The sequence below is a fragment of the Hordeum vulgare genome, chromosome 7H, assembly GCF_904849725.1.
Source record: "Hordeum vulgare subsp. vulgare chromosome 7H, MorexV3_pseudomolecules_assembly, whole genome shotgun sequence".
Taxonomy (NCBI): Eukaryota; Viridiplantae; Streptophyta; class Magnoliopsida; order Poales; family Poaceae; genus Hordeum; species Hordeum vulgare.
The window spans coordinates 72,858,510-72,873,405 of NC_058524.1; positions in this window are offsets into that span (position 1 = coordinate 72,858,510).

Below are 14,896 nucleotides of genomic sequence, written 5' to 3' on the forward strand. Positions count from 1 at the left end.
TGCCCCAAATATCTGGCAGATAAGAAGGCGGGCAAAGAAAAATCAGGTATATTTGATATACATGTTATTGATGTGTACTTAACCGGCTCTCATAGTAGTGCCTGGGTATTCGATACCGGTTCTGTTGCTCACATTTGCAACTCGAAACAGGAAATGCGGAATAGACGGAGGCTGGCGAAAGACGAAGTGACGATGCGCGTAGGAAACGGTCCCAAGGTTGATGCAATCGCCGTCGGCACCGTGTCACTTCAACTACCATCGGGATTAGTGATGAACTTAAATCATTGTTATTTAGTGCCTGCGTTGAGCATGAACATTATATCTGGATCTTGTTTATTGCGAGACGGTTACTCTTTTAAGTCTGAGAATAATGGTTGTTCTATTTCTATGAGTAACGTCTTTTATGGTCATGCACCGAATGTGAGAGGATTGTTCATATTGAATCTCGATAGCGATACGCATATACATAACATTGAGACCAAAAGAGTTAGAGTGAACAATGATAGCGCCATATTTTTGTGGCACTGCCGCTTGGGTCATATTGGTGTAAAGCGCATGAAGAAACTCCATGCTGATGGACTTTTGGAGTCACTTGACTTTGATTCACTTGACACGTGCGAACCATGCCTCATGGGCAAGATGACTAAAACTCCGTTCTCCGGAACAATGGAGCGTGCAAGTGACTTGTTGGAAATCATACATACCGATGTGTGTGGTCCGATGAGCGTGGAGGCACGCGGCGGATATCGTTATTTTCTCACCTTCACTGACGATTTAAGTAGATATGGTTATGTCTACTTGATGAAGCACAAGTCTGAAACATTTGAAAAGTTCAAGCAATTTCAGAGTGAAGTAGAAAATCATCGTAACAAGAAGATCAAGTTCCTACGGTCTGATCGTGGGGGTGAATATCTGAGTTTCGAGTTTGGTACTCACTTAAGACAATGTGGAATTGTTTCGCAGTTAACACCGCCTGGAACACCACAGCGTAATGGTGTGTCCGAACGTCGTAATCGTACTTTGTTAGAGATGGTGCGATCTATGATGTCTCTTACTGATTTGCCGTTATCATTTTGGGGTTATGCATTAGAAACAGCTGCATTCACTTTAAATTCAAAATCCGTTGAGACGACACCATATGAACTGTGGTATGTCAAAAGACCAAAGTTGTCGTTTCTTAAAGTTTGGGGATGTGATGCTTATGTCAAAAAGCTTCAGCCTGAAAAGCTGGAACCCAAAGCGGAAAGGTGCGTCTTCATAGGTTACCCAAAGGAGACAGTTGGGTACACCTTCTATCTCAAATCCGAGGGCAAAGTGTTTGTTGCGAAAAACGGAACTTTTCTCGAGAAGGAGTTTCTCTCGAGAGAATTGAGTGGGAGGAAGATAGAACTTGACGAGGTTGTCAAACCTCTCATCCCTCTGGATGGTGGCGCAGGGCAAGGGGAAACCTCTGTCGTTGCGACGCCGGTTGAGGAGGAAGTTAATGATGATGATCATGAAACTCCAGTTCAAGTTTCTGTTGAACCACGCAGGTCGACGAGATCACGCGCTGCTCCAGAGTGGTACGGTAATCCCGTCTTGTCAATCATGTTGTTAGACAACAATGAACCTGCAAATTATGAAGAAGCAATGGTGGGCCCAGATTCCAACAAATGGCTAGAAGCCATGAAATCCGAGATATGATCCATGTATGAGAACAAAGTGTGGACTTTGGAGATACTACCTGAAGGCCGCAAGGCTATTCAGAACAAATGGATCTTTAAGAAGAAGACGGACGCTGACGGTAATGTGACCGTTTATAAAGCTCGACTTGTGGCAAAGGGTTTTTCATAAGTTCCAGGAGTTGACTACGACGAGACCTTCTCACCCGTAGCGATGCTTAAGTCCGTCAGAATCATGTTAGCAATAGCTGCATTTTTCGATTATGAAATCTGGCAGATGGATATCAAAACGGCGTTCCTTAACGGTTTCCTTAAGGAAGAGTTGTATATGATGCAACCCGAAGGTTTTGTCGATCCTAAAAATGCTGACAAGGTGTGCAAGCTCCAGCGATCCATTTATGGACTGGTGCAAGCATCTCGGAGTTGGAACAAGCGCTTTGATGAGGTGATCAAAGCATTTGGGTTTATACAAGTGGTTGGAGAATCTTGTATTTACAATAAAGTGAGTGGGAGCTCTGTGGCGTTTCTAATATTATATGTGGATGACATATTACTGATTGGAAACAACGTAGAGCTTTTGGAGAGCATAAAAGGTTACTTGAATAAAAGTTTCTCTATGAAGGACCTAGGAGAAGCTGCTTACATTCTAGGCATTAAGATCTATAGGGATAGATCAAAACGCCTGATAGGACTTTCACAAAGCACATACCTTGATAAAGTTTTGAAGAGGTTCAAAATGGAACAGTCCAAGAAAGGGTTCTTGCCAGTGTTACAAGGTACGAGATTGAGTAAGACTCAGTGCCCAGCAACTGATGAAGATAGAGAGCATATGCGCTCCGTCCCCTATGCTTCAGCCATAGGCTCTATCATGTATGCGATGCTGTGCACTAGACCGGATGTTAGCCTGGCCATAAGTATGGCAGGTAGGTTCCAGAGTAATCCAGGAGTGGATCACTGGACGGCGGTCAAGAATATCCTGAAGTACCTGAAAAGGACTAAGGAGATGTTTCTCGTGTATGGAGGTGACGAAGAGCTCGCCGTAAATGATTACGTCGATGCAAGCTTTGACACAGATCCGGACGACTCTAAGTCGCAAACCGGATACGTATTTATTCTTAATGGGGGTGCAGTAAGCTGGTGCAGTTCCAAGCAAAGCGTCGTAGCAGATTCTACATGTGAAGCGGAGTACATGGCTGCCTCGGAGGCGGCTAAGGAGGGTGTCTGGATGAAGCAGTTCATGACGGATCTTGGAGTAGTGCCAAGTGCACTGGATCCAATAACCTTGTTCTGTGACAACACTGGTGCCATTGCCTTAGCAAAGGAACCAAGGTTTCACAAGAAGACCAGACACATCAAACGACGCTTCAACCTCATCCGCGACTACGTCGAGGAGGAGGACGTAAATATATGCAAAGTGCACACGGATCTGAATGTAGCAGACCCGCTGACTAAACCTCTTCCACGGCCAAAACATGATCGACACCAGAACTGTATGGGTGTTAGATTTATTACAATGTAATTCACATGGTGATGTGAGGGCTAGATTATTGACTCTAGTGCAAGTGGGAGACTGTTGGAATTATGCCCTAGAGGCAATAATAAATGTATAGTTATTATTATAATTCTGTATCAAGATAATAGTTTATTATCCATGCTATAATTGTATTGAATGAAGACTCATTTACATGTGTGGATACATAGACAAAACACCGTCCCTAGCATGCCTCTAGTTGGCTAGCCAGTTGATCGATGATAGTCAGTGTCTTCTGATTATGAACAAAGTGTTGTTGCTTGATAACTGGATCACGTCATTAGGAGAATCACGTGATGGACTAGACCCAAACTAATAGACGTAGCATGTTGATCGTGTCATTTTGTTGCTACTGTTTTCTGCGTGTCAAGTATTTATTCCTATGACCATGAGATCATATAACTCACTGACACCGGAGGAATACTTTGTGTGTATCAAACGTCGCAACGTAACTGGGTGACTATAAAGATGCTCTACAGGTATCTCTGAAGGTGTTAGTTGAGTTAGTATGGATCAAGACTGGGATTTGTCACTCCGTGTGACGGAGAGGTATCTCGGGGCCCACTCGGTAATACAACATCACACACAAGCCATGCAAGCAATGTAACTTAGTGTAAGTTGCGGGATCTTGTATTACGGAACGAGTAAAGAGACTTGCCGGTAAACGAGATTGAAATAGGTATGCGGATACGACGATCGAATCTCGTGCAAGTAACATACCGAAGGACAAAGGGAATGACATACGGGATTATACGAATCCTTGGCACTGAGGTTCAAACGATAAGATCTTCGTAGAATATGTAGGATCCAATATGGGCATCCAGGTCCCGCTGTTGGATATTGACCGAGGAGTCTCTCGGGTCATGTCTACATAGTTCTCGAACCCGCAGGGTCTGCACACTTAAGGTTCGACGTTTTTTTATGCGTATTTGAGTTATATGGTTGGTTACCGAATGTTGTTCGGAGTCCCGGATGAGATCACGGACGTCACGAGGGTTTCCGGAATGGTCCGGAAACGAAGATTGATATATAGGATGACCTCATTTGATTACCGGAAGGTTTTCGGAGTTACCGGGAATGTACCGGGAATGACGAATGGGTTCCGGGTGTTCACCGGAGGGGGGCAACCCACTTCGGGGAAGCCCATAGGCTTTTGGGGGACACACCAGCCCTTAGTGGGCTGGTGGGACAGCCCCAAGGAGGCCTATGCGCCAAGATAAGAAAATCAAAGGAAAAGAAAAAAAAAAGAGGGAAGAAGTGGGAAGGGAGGGGGACTCCTCCCACCAAACCAAGTCCAACTCGGTTTGGGGGGGGGAGTCCTCCCCCCCTTGGCTCGGCCGACCCCTTGCGGATCCCTTGGACCCCAAGGCAAGGTCCCCCTCCCTCCTCCTATATATATGGGGCTTTTAGGGAAGATTTGAGACGATTTTCTCACGGCTGCCCGACCACATACCTCCATAGTTTTTCCTCTAGATCGTGTTTCTGCGGAGCTCGGGCGGAGCCCTGCTGAGACAAGATCATCACCAACCTCCGGAGCGCCATCACGCTGCCGGAGAACTCTTCTACCTCTCCGTCTCTCTTGCTGGATCAAGAAGGCCGAGATCATCGTCGAGCTGTACGTGTGCTGAACGCGGAGGTGCCGTCCGTTCGGTACTAGATCGTGGGACTGATCGCGGGATTGTTCGCGGGGCGGATCGAGGGACGTGAGGACGTTCCACTACATCAACCGCGTTCTCTAACGCTTCTGCTGTACGATCTACAAGGGTACGTAGATCACTCATCCCCTCTCGTAGATGGACATCACCATGATAGGTCTTCGTGCGCGTAGGAAAATTTTTGTTTCCCATGCGACGTTCCCCAACAATATTTTCCCTCTAACCAATCTTGATCACTTGCACCCATTCACTTTAATCTAAATGTTGTTTTTGCAAAATTATTATTAATGTTATATATTAATATGTATAACTGTGTGTAAATAAAATATAAATAAAAAATAAAATACACGCGTTTAGTAGTGGCGCAGTTTGAAAAAGCTCGCTACTGCTAGTGGAATACTAGTAGTAGCGCGGTTATAGTAGCTCGTTACTCCTAACCCAGTTGTCAGTAGCGTTGGGCAACCCGCTCTACTGCTAAAAGTTAGCCATAGCACCGTAGCAGTAGCGCAGGCACCCGCCCTACTGCTAAGGAAAAACCCGCGCTACTGCTAGGCTTTTTCCTATTAATAAGGGATTATGCCCAAGTTCTACCAAATCAGTAAAATGTGGGCATCCACAGTGCCTCACATTTGTGTTCCATCATTAATGAGTTCATCCTTCTAACTGTGCTCTGGAAATTTTGGGAGGCGAGAAATGAAATTGTCTTTAATAATGTATGCCTCTCACATGGAGTTACAACCCGCACAATTATCGAGGAGCTCACAATTTGGTCCCACCGGCTAAAAACGTCTTCTCATGAGGGATCGCGCCGGCTGGTGGCATGATCACCTTTCTTCCAAACTGTCCTAGTGGTTGTATGGACATTTACATAACACTTTGAAATATAGAAAGATAATGAATCTTGTTTGAACCATTAATGAAAAATAGAGGTTGGTACAATCCATTGTCAAAATATCATAGCACGATGCTTGCTTGAATTTGGCTACTTCCAAAAAATGTTATTTTTCACGCTATATAGTATGGTTACAAACAGAATGAAGTCAGAAGCAGTTCATGGCAAATAGGAATTCTTTCAGTAGTATTAGCCATTTTTCCTATTTTCCTTCATATTTTATTATAAACCTGGGTATACCCTGGACCGGGCTAGGCTTTAGAAAGCCCGAACTGAAAATTCAAAGCCATAGCCCAACACGGTCCTACAAAAAATGAATATTCAGTTCCAAACATGGACCGAATAGACTAAAAGGATGAATTTCAGGCCGAACCGGGCCAGGCCTCCGTTTAAAATGGCTATTTTCCCAAGCCCGAGCCCGAGCCCGACCCTTATTACATACCAAGTCTAGTTTTCAAGCCCAAATCCGGCCCAAACATAAAGCCCGGACCGGCCCGGTCTGGGTTTTTCATGTCGGGTCATCGGACCGGGTTGCCCATGCCGAGGTTTATTTATCATAACTATAATCCCTCCTTGTGGCACCATCGACCACCTGTGCCACCGCATAGTCAAGCCTTGGACTCATTTTCACACACAACGACAAGCCTTGGATTGGACTCATTTTCATGGGCAACGCCACGCCATGACGACGTCTTTGTCTCCTGCTCACTCTTGGCTCAGCCTCGCCGGGGACGCCACAACCTCGTGCCGTGTGGCCTTCTTCTCCTAGCAAAATCGACTGGCTATTTTCAGACAATTTATGAACAACAAACACAGAAAAGGAACGAAAGATACATGCACATACGTTGAGCACCTTCACTGTCATTATGAAGGACTGATACCACCCACCTCTCCCTTAGTAGTAAAACGTGTTTGGCATGGTGCTATACACACATGCATTGCTACCACGTGCTAAGCTTAAAAGGCTACATGTGTTCTGATGAGATTAATGGTGGAACGAGTGAAGTCTCATTTAAACCTTGAGGATATAGCGCTAGCTAGTCGAAAGTAAACCCTTACCTTCAAATCCTGAAATACGTACCATGTTCTATCTAATTCCGGTTGTTTTTAACCTTTTCGTCCTATCCAAATAGGGGTTTCTTACATGGCACCGAGCCGGGATGGGTGGATTAGGCCATGTGTGGGATTCACTTGTCTCGGATGAACGTATTGGTATTGATCTAAGAGCAACTCTAGCAGACCCCGTATCCCGCCCCGACCTGCAAAATAACCGTCAAAGTGAGGGTCGGGGCAGAAAAACCTACGCGATCAGACCCCGCATCCTGCCCCGACCCGCAAATATTTTTACGGGGCGCGGCAAAACCCCCCCAACCTCTAGTTTCACAGGCCGAGAGGCGGACCCGAGCTCAGCCTCTATCCGCAACAAGATTTGGCGGGAGGGACATTTCCGCACGGCCTTTCCCGCTTCCCCCACCCGCTGCCACCATTGCCTCGCCACCGCACGCTCCGGTGCATCCTCCGCGGACGTCCCTTGCTGCCATGGACGCCTCCTTGCCGCCCCCGTCACCGTGCACGCTCCTTCCCCGAATCTCGTCGCCGGCCATGCTGGCCTCGTCGTCGCTCAAGCTAGCGCCGCGCCTTTCCCGGCTCTCGTCGCCGTCCATGTTGGCCCTGCCTGCGCCGTGCCGGGCGGAAATCCGACAGCCCCCACCACGAAGGCTCGCGCTTCGGGCGCTAAGGTTGTTGTGCGATCTCGGTCGGCGGCGGAGAAGGTCACCAAGGCCGCGGGCGTCAAGAGGAAGAGGATTCTGGTTCCTCCTTCATCCTCTCGCTCCATCCCAGAAAGAGATGCCCCGACGATGCCGTTCAACGGTGTCGCTCACCCCGCAAGCGAGGTGTTCGACGAAATGGCCGGAAGGTATGCGTCTTCAGTCATGGTCATTTCCTTTCGTTTTCGCCCTTTGTTGTGATAGCTCGTGACTTGTCAATCGTTCAATATAGCCAAAGATCGAAGAACTACACGATCTTGGAAGATCAAGCCTTGATCCAAGCATGGAGTGCGGTGTTTCTTGATGTATGCACATGTACATTTCAAACCGCACATTTCGATACTTCCGCATTATGGAAAAGTATCCCAATACGACTCCGCGCACATTTTGGTCGCTTGAAGGGCGTTGGGAGAATATCAAGCCTATGTGCAGCCGTTGGGCAGCTTGCTTGGAGCAAGTACGCAATGCACTTTCAAGTGGCACCGCGGAGTCCGACTATGTGAGTTTGTTTTGCCTTTGTTCAAGTTGTGTGTAATCATATTTGCATCATGAGAATTGATTACATCACTTTGTTCATATTGTGAAGGACAAGATTGCCCAACATAGATACAAAGGCATGGAAGCTTCGGAAGGCAAATTCTTCAAACTAGAGCATTGTTGGGAGTTGCTCCAAACGTGTGAGAAGTGGAAGTTGATCGACAAAGAATCTTTCTTGCTCGCCGAAGAGAACAAGATCATGTCAATGAACCGCGATGACATGGACGACCTCACCAAAACATGGCATGATATGGCAAGTAGAGCGATCTTGAAGAGGAGGATGGAAGACTCTGCTCCATATGGTGGCATTATATGGCAAGGAGATAGATCTTGAACATGGCATGATATGGCAAGGAGTGAAGATCGACCAAGATGATGCAAGACCCTCTTTTGCGTTTGTCGTACTGAACTTGGCTTTTATTTCCGTGTAAAATTGTGTTATGTTTGTTTGAATTTGAACTTATTTCTGAGAACTTATGTCAAATGCGAGAATTTAGCGTTTTCTGTTTTCGGGGCGACGCGGCCGTGTCTGAACAGACCCCGCAAAAGCTGACCCGTATAAAAGCATATTCGGCAAATATACTTTTATACGGGTCCGTTTGGGGGTCTGCATCCATGCCAGGCCGCGTCGGCCCACAAAAGGGGTTTTGCGCGTAGTTTTGCAGGACGGCATTATGCGGGGTCGGCTAGAGTTGCTCTAAGGCTCAATGGATCAAGAGAAAGATCCAGAAATAAATAACATTAAGGGAAGAATGTCACGAACCAACGTACGTACCTCTTTGACCCCAACTAATGCGCCCTGCTCGGGGGCAACCCAAACTAACGTGGTTGAGGTCCCTTGATCGCTTGCGCCATATATAAAGAGTGGGGCAGCCTGCTACCTAGCTATGATCTGACTTGTTCATGTACGTCTACTCTATCCTCTTAAATCCTAAAACCCTAATCCGATCTGGGGAGCGTTGTGCGACGGGAAGGCCTTCTTCACTAGTAGAAAATGGCACATTTGTTCTGGTTTCAGAGGCCCGTTAGCCCCGGTTCTGGAACCGGGACTAAAGGTTCGGGACTAAAGGCCCAAACCTTTAGTCTCAGTTGTCTTACGAACCGGGCCCAAAGGAGCTCCACGTGACTGCTGCGGGGAGCCCAGGCAGGAGGAACTTTAGCTAGCTGGGTCAGCATCTGGCCGGAGCTGGGTTTTTTTGAATGTGTGTGTGTGGGGGGGGGGGGTCGAGGGTTAATTTAGTGGTTTCATATTGTTTTAGCTAGCTAATAGAGAGAAGTGTCCTCTCTTTCTCCGTGCTTGGTCGACGCTAGCTACTATACATATAGAAAGAACTTGACGCTAGCTAATAAGAAAATGAAGGAAACCATTTACAATCCCTAACATCTTTTAGAATATAACATCTTTTACAATCCCTGACATCATCTACCTAACATCCAATCACAAATTCGAATGGTATTCTCCGTCTTTAGGTATGACATGATCAAGAAAGAGTCCTGACAATTCCTCTTGTATTGCTCGTATGCGATCATGTGTTAGGAGTTCATCACGCATTTGCCAGATCTAATTTAAAGAAGGGGCCAATACATGCATATATATGAATAAAACTCAACACAATTGATGTTAATATATAAAATAAAATTGTGAATATTATTTACGTACTTGATATTGTTTCTCAGATAAGCCCCCCTCCGCTCAGAGGTCGAGAGGCGAATAAGCTCGCATACGTAGTATGCACATAATTCAGTCCCATTGTCCTGGTACGAGCACTTTACGAGAATAGAGTTCAATCAAAGTGATAAGCAAGCATGGTAGTGATATATTGATGAAAACTTGAATCAATTAGAGATGCGCATAGCTAGCTAGTACTACTTACTTTGGGGTGCGTAAATTGCAACTCTTTGTTTAGACCGGGAGTCTTTTTGGTGAACTTCTTCCAAACCCTGTCAGGCAAAGAAAATGATTACTTGATATCAGAAAATTAACGAAAGTTGCATGCCGATATGGTCCCGGTATTAAATGAACTTACTTCTTGAGCATTGCAGTCATGTCCGCATAATACTCGGGGTCTTTACGTCTCGAGTCTAAGACATTTAATTTTGCCCCGTCAAGCTTAATGGATAGCAGAATATAGTGATAATTGTGCACGCATATATAACTCATCAATTACATTACTTAACCTCGAGTAAGCGAAACCGAGTATACAGAGAAGACAACAACACTCACTTGAAGTTGTAAGGAAAGAGTATTTCTCTTTTGTTTTGATTTACAAGGAACGACTTTAGCAAGTTGTCCTCGATCTCTTTGGTTGAGTATCATACCGACCATTCATTTACGACATCTAGGCTAATGAACCCAACATCGAAGATTCCTGTTTTTTTTTAATTCGACGATCTTCAATCTGCATATAATATATATAGTAAGGATAATTATATATATACATGCAATGAACGAGCTGAGCTAGAGACATAACTATAGGATTAATACTTACAAATAGTAGGAAGTCACGAGTTGTTTGTCGAGGGCCAGTTGATTTTATAACTGAAATAACTCCACAAATTCAAAAGGTATCACTGGAGCTCCAACGAATTCGTGCTCTGGTTTCACTTCCATATAGATAGTGTCTTTCCCAGACCCGTGGCAGGTATTCATGTACCGGTCATGCAATTTGTGCATCAACGATGTTAGAGGAGGATGACCAGGTTTGACGAGAGACTTTTCGTGCATGTATTTATATTTTCCTTCTCTTACCTCATCCGTTTGAAAAATTACATCATCCCCCAAGTAATCACCAGGATTGGTACCGGGTACCATCCCCGGAGGATTAGCGACGATATCGCTAGAGACCTTGAGCGGGGGGCATGATTGCTTCTCCTGTTGGCCGAGCTGGGGAATTGTCTTCCCACTTCTTCGTTTTGCTACCTTGCATCACTGCTAGCCGTCGGAGCGGCGGTGTCTCTCTTCCGCTTCACAGAAGGAGGAGGAGGACGACGACGACGAGTGCCCTGATCACTCGTCGAAGGAGGAGGAGGGGGAGGAGGAGGAGGAGGAGGCGGCCTGCCCTGATCACTCGCCGGAGGAGGAGGACGAGTGCCCTAATCACTCGCTGGAGGAGGAGGATGAGTGCCCTGATCACTCACCGGAGGAGGAGGGCGAGTGCCCTGATCACTCGCCGAAGGAGGAGGAGGAGGCGGAGTTCCCTGATTACTCGTCGGAGGAGGAGGAGGCGGAGTGCCATGACTCGCCGGAGGCGTCCAGTTTGGAAGCTTGATGTACTCCTTCTGCCATAGACATGTACTCCTCACAGCATGAACCAACTTATTCTCCCCTTCACCTGTAGGGTATTCAAGCTTGAGCTCCTCAAATCCCTCCATTACTTCATCCACCATCACAACAGCAAAGCCATGTGGAATCAGAAGGCAATGAAAAGTTCCTTTGGGTTGAGGAGGTGGAGCATAGCCGATAGCAGCGTTGAAAGTGAGGTTCCGGCATTTCATCATAAGCTCGCAATGTTGAGCCTCCGTGATAGTATCCACGGGGTATCTAGGAGCCGTGAAGTCAGGCGAAACGAGCTCCGTGGAAGCCACACTGCTTATCCGTTGAGATGGCGGGGTAGCTTCTGGGGTAGCTCGTTGACTCTCAAGTTTCTCTATCTTTTGTAGTCTTGCATTGATCTTCTACATGTTGCTCAGCTCTACTTTCCTCTTTCTCTCTCAGCTTCTGTAACCACCTGCGTCGGGAAACCCAACCTTCCACGCAACGGAGCCTGGTGTCCCTCGTGTTTGTCCAGGGTGCTCAACATTCCCTAGGGCATCAGTCAGCTCGTCCTTCTCTCTGTCGGGAATGAACGTCCCTTCCTGTGCTGCGGTGATACACTTCTGAAGCTTCTTGATGGGTGTTGCAAGTTGCTCGTTTGTCCAACGACACTTCCCTATTTCAGGATCCAAAGTTCCCCCAACCCCGAAGAACCAAGTCCTTGAATGGTCTGGCCAGTTAAATGTCTGTGGTTCAACCCCTTTAGCAATCAGGTCATTCTCAGCTTTGCCCCACAACGGACGGGCTCTCAGGTAGCCACCTGACCCCGTGTGATGGTGATGGTGCTTCTTTGCAACATTATTCTTGTTTGTCTCTGACATTTTCTTACTCTTGTCCGATGTCTTGTAGGCCACAAATTCGGGCCAGTGATCTCTCATCTTCTCAAATCGGCCGATGAATTCTGGAGTCTTCCCTTTGTCGAAAAACTTTGATTTCAACTCTTTCTTCCACCTCCGGAATAGATCTGCCATCTTCTTAAGAGCACACGCCTTGACCGGTGGGTATATAACTGGCTTATTCAGATCCTCCTCTAGCGGTAGGGTGAAATTTGCCTTCAACGCGGTCCAAAGATCATCTTTCTGCCTATCGGTGACATAATCACCTTCAGGGACGTCGTCGCCCTTAGGCTTATTCCATTGCTTGATGCTGATCGGGATGTTGTCCCTAACAATAGCTCCGCACCGAGCAGAAAATGCGTCCTTGGTCCGCTTGGGTAGAATCGGTAGGCCATCGTCTGCGAGTGCTGTGATCGTGAACTTTTCATCCTTGCGCAACCTTCTCTCTGGGTCTCATCTTGTAACTGAAGTTTGGCTCGATCCGGACTTTGCAATAGCTCCCTCTTCCGTTCGGTCACCGGAGGTGTCATCATGTTCTCCTTCTTCCTCTGGCATTCGGTCACGGGAGCCATCATGATCATGTCACGGATTATCCTCTCCTTCCAGACCATCGGTGTCATTGAGATAGAAAGAGATCTCAGCTCCGTCGCGGATTATCTCACCCAACATATGTTCTTCTTCCAAGTTTCTTGGATCCATAGTTTCTGCAAATATTACAACATGGCAATTAATATACAAACATGAATGTCCAACGTACGGACCGCCTCTCTCATGAATGTCAAACAACATATTCCATACAAAAAACTTTCTTCTATAAACAAAAAACTTTCTTCTATGAACAAAAAACAATTGATATTAAACCCGTAGTACATATTAAATGTTTTTAAAAATACCCATATCTTCTAAACCGTAACTCCAAATTTAACAAGTTATATATGGAATTGGATTAGAAAAGTATGTAGAAATTGAATATGATGTTATTTTATCTGTTAAACATTTAATAACAATACTATCTAGGATGCAATATTAATAAATAATTCATTATTGGATTAGATAAATTGAATATTTACATAGCGCCGGCTCGGGGTGGCGCGGGCGACGACGACGACGGGCTCGGGGAGGAGGCGCGGGCCGGTGGCGACGGGCTCGGGGCGGCGACGAAGGGCTCGAGGGCGACGGCGATGTCGATGGGCTCGGGGGCGACAACGACATCGATGGGCTCTGGGCGACGACAACGACGATGGGCTCAGGTGTTGGAAAAAGCCCTAGAGGCAATAATAAATTAGTTATTATTATATTTCCTTGTTCATAATAATCGTTTATTATCCATGCTAGAATTGTATTGATTGGAAACTCAAATACATGTGTGGATACATAGACAACACACTGTCCCTAGTGAGCCTCTAGTTCACTAGTTCGTTGATCAAAGATGGTCAAGGTTTCCTAGCCATAGGCAAGTGTTGTCACTTGATAACGGGATCACATAATTAGGAGAATCATGTGATGGACAAGACCCAAACTATGAACGTAGCATATTGATCGTGTCGTTTTATTGCTATTGTTTTCTGCGTGTCAAGTATTTGTTCCTATGACCATGAGATCATATAACTCACTGGCACCGGAGGAATATCTTGTGTGCATCAAACGTCACAACGTAACTGGGTGACTATAAAGGTGTTCTACAGGTATCTCCGAAGGTGTCCGTTGAGTTAGTATGGATCAAGACTAGGATTTGTCACTCCATGTGATGGAGAGGTATCTCGGGGCCCACTCGGTAAAACAACATCATACACAAGCCTTGCAAGCAATGTGAATAAGTGTAAGTCATGGGATCTTGTATTACGGAACGAGTAAAGAGACTTGCCGGTAACGAGATTGAAATAGGTATGCGGATACCACGATCAAATCTCGGGCAAGTAACATACCGAAGGACAAAGGGAATGACATACGGGATTATATGAATCCTTGGCACTGAGGTTCAACCGATAAGATCTTCGGAGAATATGTAGGATCCAATATGGGCATCCAGGTCCTACTATTGGATATTGACCGAGGAGTGCCTCAGGGCATGTCTGCGTAGTTCTCGAACCCGCAGGGTCTGCACACTTAAGGTTCGATGATGTTTTAGTATAGTTGAGTTATATGTGTGGTTACCGAATGTTTTTCAGAGTCCCGGATGAGATCACAGACGTCACGAGGGTTTTTGGAATGGTCCAGAAATGAAGATTGATATATAGGATGGTTTCATTTGGTTATCGGAAAGCTTTCGGGCATTACCGGCATTGTACCGGGAATGACGAATGGGTTCCGGAAGTTCACCAGGAGGGGGGCAACCCACCTGGAGGGAGCCCAATGGTTTTAGGGTGGCGCACCAACCTTTAGTGGGCTGGTGGGACAACCCAATAAGGCCTTGGCGCCAAGAGAAGGAAAACTAAAGAGAAAGAAAAAAAGGGGAGGTGGGAAGGAAGAGAAGGACTCCACTTTCCAATCCTAATTGGAGTAGGATTCCTCCTATCCTCCTTGGCCGGTGCACCCTTGAGGGCTTGGCCCTCAAGGTAAGCCTCCTCCCCCTCCCTCCTATATATAGTGGTGTTTTAGGGCTGATTTTAGACAACTTTTACCACGTGCAACTCAACCCTAGACCACATAGTTTTACCTTTAGATCGGATTTCTGCGGAGCTCGAGCGGAGCCCTGTAGGAGT